Source organism: Bactrocera neohumeralis, chromosome 3 (genome assembly GCF_024586455.1).
Source record: "Bactrocera neohumeralis isolate Rockhampton chromosome 3, APGP_CSIRO_Bneo_wtdbg2-racon-allhic-juicebox.fasta_v2, whole genome shotgun sequence".
NCBI lineage: Eukaryota > Metazoa > Arthropoda > Insecta > Diptera > Tephritidae > Bactrocera > Bactrocera neohumeralis.
Window position 1 is genome coordinate 47139554 of NC_065920.1, and position 6000 is coordinate 47145553.

Genomic DNA, 6000 nt, shown 5'->3' on the forward strand with positions numbered 1-6000 from the left:
GCTGTAACTTGAGTAAAAATTGAGATATCTTGATGAAACTTGGTATGCAGGTTTCTTAGTATAAAAAAAGTTCAAGTTCGTAGATGGGCGTAATCGAACCACTGGCACACCCACAAATCGCCGTTAACCGAAAACATATAAAGTCCCATAACTAAGCGTTAAATTAAGATATAAAACTCATATTTGGCATATGGGATCGTAGCAGCCATGAGCACTTTTAAGAAACAAAATTTTGAAAACGTGAGCGTGGGCCTGCCCTCTAATAAGTTTAATATATATACTATATATCACTTAAGATACTTAAGCTATAACAACCAAATTCCCTTAGCACGAATGTTATAAGAACTCCTACAAATGCTGTAAAAATGGGCGAAATCGGATGAAAAGTTCACTTCCCATATAACATAAAATTTTACCACGCCAGAGACATAAAATGGTATGAGAGAGGCTGTGAGGGCGATGAGCCGCCCACTTTTTGGTGAAATTCCACATCTTGAGATACGACCAAACCGATTTCGACAAAATTTGGTCTGTTGTATTTTTTTCATATTTCTATGTGACGTTGTGAAAATGAGCGAAATCGGACAATAACCACTCCTTAATTGGCGTAGAAACCGCTTAAACGATTATAGCATAACCACTCCTACTTCTCATAAAGCAAAATTCTAATTTCCACTTCATTCGTTCAGTTTCCGGTACACAAATCAAGAATCAATTAATATAACGGGATAAAATTTTGCACTAATAATGTCTTTAGTGTTGTGCCACCTCATGACCAAAAATTATTTAAATCCAATGACGACTGTTCAAACCTCTAGGTACCGAATATTTAGACCCCGGTACCTATAGTTGACTTTTGATCGAAGATGTCGGTCAATGTGTGATATATGTTATGTGAGTAACTGAAATTAAAGGGAAATCTTTCGCTGATAATAGTACGGATATGTCTGTATGCCAAAAACGGGTTGAATCGGACCAATTCTTCCCTTAGCCCCCATTTACCCCCCCACTAAAAAATTTCGAACTTCCGGGTGACTTTGTGCCGCATATGTATATCGGTCAATATGTAAGTTATCTCAGTGGAAATAAGAGAGCGTGTTTCACATATAACAGTGTATCTTTATGCCAAAAAGAGTTACATTTGATCAAAAACTTGGTCTAGTCTCTATATTACTAATAGATGAAGCTGTTTTGCTAAATAAAAAAATTTCCCACACAAACTCTTGATTCTGTATGTTCAGTTTGTATGGCAGTTATATGGTATATTGGTCGGATATTGGCGGTTCCGACAAATAAACAGGTTGTTAAGAATAAAAGAAACATTTTAAAACTGATCAAAATTATAAAAACTAGTTCACGTTTATAAAGACGGACGTACACACGGTCTCCGACATTTCCTTCACGGTGTTACAAATTTCATGGCAAATATTTATACCCTGTTTAAGTTGGGAAGATCATGAAGAAGAATACCAAGCAGAGGCGGAATTAACTAAAATGTAATTAACTAATAAAAATAATATTACTTTCAATTGTTCTTGATGTTCTTACAAAACTACTACTATAATATTTACATACATATGTATATACTTGTAGTTAAATTACTTATAATAAGATCACAGACCTAGAGGATGGAGTCATGTGTAGAAGTTCACGCAAGTGAGGAAAGGCCTCTGATTGCCCTTCACTTGGGAGTGGCCAAAAAAAACGATTCTTTTGATGACGACCATGGCAAACGAAATAAGGACTACGAATTGATGAAACCTCCTTTGATGACGACCATGGCAAACGAAATAAGGACATGCACCTGGAATGTCCGGTCCCTTAATTGGGAAGGTGCCGCTGCCCAGCTGGTTGAAGTCCTCGCGAAAATAAGGCTGACATCACCGCCGTCCAAGAAATGCGATGGACGGGACAAGGACAGAGACGAGTAGATCCTTGTGGCATTTACTACAGTGGCCATATAAAGGAGCGCAAGTTTGGTGTGATTTTCATGGTGGGAGAGAGACTCCGTCCCCGAGTACTATCATTCACCCCGGTGGATGAACGTCTAACCACAATCCCCATCAAAGCGAAGTTCTTCAACATGTCGCTATATGCGCCCACGCCCCGACGGTAGAGAAGGACTATGCGACCAAAGATGCCTTTTATGAGTGCTTGGAGCGCACTTATGAGAGCTGCCCCGCCACGATGTCAAAATCGTGCTTGGCGATTGGGGCCCGAAATATGGTTATGTGTAGTACTAGATTCCAGCATAAGAACATTCATCGAGCTACCTGGCTGTCTCCGGATCGAAAAGCCACCAACCAGATCGATCATGTTGTGATAGACGGAAGACACGTCTCCAGTGTTGCACTATCTTGTTGCAGCCAAGATTCGCACCAGCCTCTGTGCAGCAAAAAGGGAATGTCAACAAACACAAGGAAGGTTCGACGTCGAAAAGCTGCAATCACAACAGACAGCCGAACAATTTTCTACTCGGCTTGCACTCCTGCTCTCTGACAGCTGCTACCGAAACCATTGGTTTAAGGAAAATGCAAAAGGACAGCTGGTACGACGAGGAGTGCCGTGTCGCAGTGGAGAGAAAACAGGCTGCCTACCTCGCGACGTTACGATCGATCACAACACGTGCGGGATGGGATAGATACCGAGAGTTGAAGAGGGAAGCGAGACGCATTTGCAGAAATAAAAAGAGAGAGGCCGAAATATCTGAGTATGAAAAGCTTGATAAGCTGGCCGACAGGGGTAATGCTCGAAAATTCTACGAAAAAATGCGGCGGCTTACAGAAGGTTTCAAGACCGGAGCATATTCTTGTAGAACCCCAAAAGGTGATCTAGTCACCGATGTCCAGAGCATACTTAAATTATGGAGGGAACACTTCTCCAGCCTGCTGAATGGCAGTGAACGCACAACACCAGGAGAAGTAGAACCCGATTCCCCAATCGATGACGATGGACCAGATGTTCCATTACCCGACCATGAAGAAGTTCGAATAGCAATTGCCCGCCTGAAGAACAACAAAGCTGCAGGGGCCGACGGATTGCCGACCGAGCTATTCAAACACGGCGGCGAAGAACTGATAAGGAGCATGCGTCAGCTTCTTTGTAAAATATGGTCGGACGAAAGCATGCCCAACGATTGGAATTTAAGTGTGCTCTGCCCAATCCATAAAAAGGGAGACCCCACAATCTGCGCCAACTACCGTGGGATAAGCCTCCTCAATATTGCGTATAAGGTTCTATAGAGCGTATTGTGTGAAAGATTAAAGCCCACCGTCAACAAACTGATTGGACCTTATCGGTGTGGCTTCAGACCTGGAAAATCAATAACCGACCAGATATTCACCATGCGCCAAATCTTGCAAAAGACCCGTGAAAGAAGAATTGACACACAGCACCTCTTCGTCGATTTCAAAGCTGCTTTCGACAGCACGAAAAGGAGCTGCCTTTATGTCGCGATGTCTGAATTTGGTATCCCCCCAAAACTAATACGGCTGTGTAAGCTGACGTTGAGCAACACCAAATGCTCCGTCAGAATCGGGAAGGACCTCTCCGAGCCGTTCGATACCAAACGAGGTTTCAGACAAGGCGATTCCCTATCGTGTGACTTTTTCAACCTGCTTCTGGAGAAAATAGTTCGAGCTGCAGAACTTAATACAGAAGGTACCATCTCTTATAAGAGTGTTCAGCTGCTGGTGTATGCCGATGATATTGATATCGTCGGCCTTAACACCCGCGCCGTTAGTTCTGCTTTCTCCAGACTGGACAAGAAGCGAAACAAATGGGTCTGGCAGTAATCGAGGGCATGACGAAATATCTCCTGTCATCAAACAAACAGTCGTCGCACTAGCGACTTGGCACTCACGTCACTGTTGACAGTCAAAACTTTGAAGTCGTAGATAATTTCGTCTATCTTGCAACCAGCGTAAACACCACCAAAAATGTCAGCCTAGAAATCCAACGGATGATAACTCTTGCCAACAAGTGCTACTTCGGACTGAGTAGGCAATTGAGAAGCAAAGTTCTCTCTCGACAAACAAAAACCAAACTCTATAAGTCGCTCATAATTCCCGTCCTGCTATATGGTGCAGAGGCTTGGACGATGTCAACAACTGATGAGTCGACATTGCGAGTTTTCGAGAGAAAAGTTCTGCGAAAGATTTATGGTCCTTTGCGCGTTGGCCACGGCGAATATCGCATTCGATGGAACGATGAGCTGTACGAGATATACAACGACATTGACATAGTTAAGCGAATTAAAAGACAGCGGCTACGCTGGCTAGGTCATACTGTCCGGATGGACGAAAACACTCCAGCTCTGAAAGTATTCGACGCAGTACCCGCCGGGGAAAGCAGAGGAAGAGGAAGACCTCCACTCCGTTGAAAGGACCAAGTGGAGAAGGACCTGGCTACGCTTGGAATATCCAATTGGCGCCACGCAGCGAAAAGAAGAAACGACTGGCGCGCTGTTGTTAACTCGGCTATAATCGCGTAAGCGGTGTCTACGCCAGTAAAGAAGAAGAAGATCACAGACCTTAGCTGAACTCAGTACTTTTTTACGAATGCTCAATTATGGAACGTTAGTAGCAGTATAAATCGCTTTTAACCTTGTCGTTCAGTTTGGGATTATCATTTAATATATCTGGTATTTATTACGGTTAACGAGGCAGATGACAGCATTTATTAGTTCTAAATAACTGTCTTGCCTTGAAACAAATTATTTAATTAAAGCTCAAAGAAAAGCATTGTAAATAATCTAACTTATATATGCAAATTTGCACGTAATTTTGAAATTAATTGGTATCAATTAATTCACCAGAAAAACAGACGAATCAATAAACAGACCAAATGAATCCTAATATATAGCAAAATTAAATTAATGCAAACAAATGTATGTTATGAGAATTCATATTTAACTATACTTCGGGTTCTACCAGTGCATAAATTGATGCCATACGAGTAAGTGGGGCTCCAAAATTATATATAACAACTTATGAAGCGCAATTTGATATATGTCTTACACAAATGAAATAACTTGAGTATTTCGAGAATGACAATTTTGTAGGAAAAACTAAAGTCGTCTGCTATCAACAAACATTTAACGAAAACGCATTACTCGCATGTAAATTTTTAGTATTTTTTTTTGGCTTGTGGAAATCTTTTCTACTGATTGACTTCGGTATATTAGAGTACCTATTAGTTTCACACTGCTTTGAAACAGTTGAAGAATCTTCTAATACATATGTTCTTCAAAGGTTTTCGTTATGGAGGGCAGCGAAAGCAATGCGTTCAACGGTTAACTGAAACAAAATTTTAATGAGACGACTTTGGAGCTGAACCTGTATGCAAGTGAGTCATTTCATATAGGTCATATATATAAAGCTAGTTTAAAAACGATTTACTTGACCCACTAACACAGATTGGCTTTTCGGCTAAATTTCAATTATGGAATTAATTACATATGTATTTATACTCAACGAAATTGCTGAGAATTTCGCCATTGCTTCGTCCATTTTGCAACAATTAATAATAATGTTACTATTGAGTACGAGTTTGCTATATACATACATACCTTTGTTACTTAGTATAGGTATGTAAATCATAATAATACTGCGACATGAAATTTAAATATTGAAGCAAATAAATTTACTTAAAATTAAATATTTAAAGATTATTGATGAGACAAGAAAGTAATGCAGTATTTAGAGAGAGATATGATATAACCATATCTAAGAGGCTTTCTAGAACAAACTTGTTATTAAAAACTTTGAAAAAGACCCTTTCGCATTTAGAGTATTGTCTTGTCAATACAAATTTCACATTGTTACTGTAACCGCCAAACCTTCAGTCATATATTCTATGGGAGATTGGACAGACAGATTTCTTCTTAAAGCTATAATAGTATTCCTGAAAACTCAAAGCTGGAGAAGAAAAATTATGGAAAGTTATATGTTGGGAAATATGTATATACAAACACTTAGTCTGTTTGGTGTTTTGTTCTGA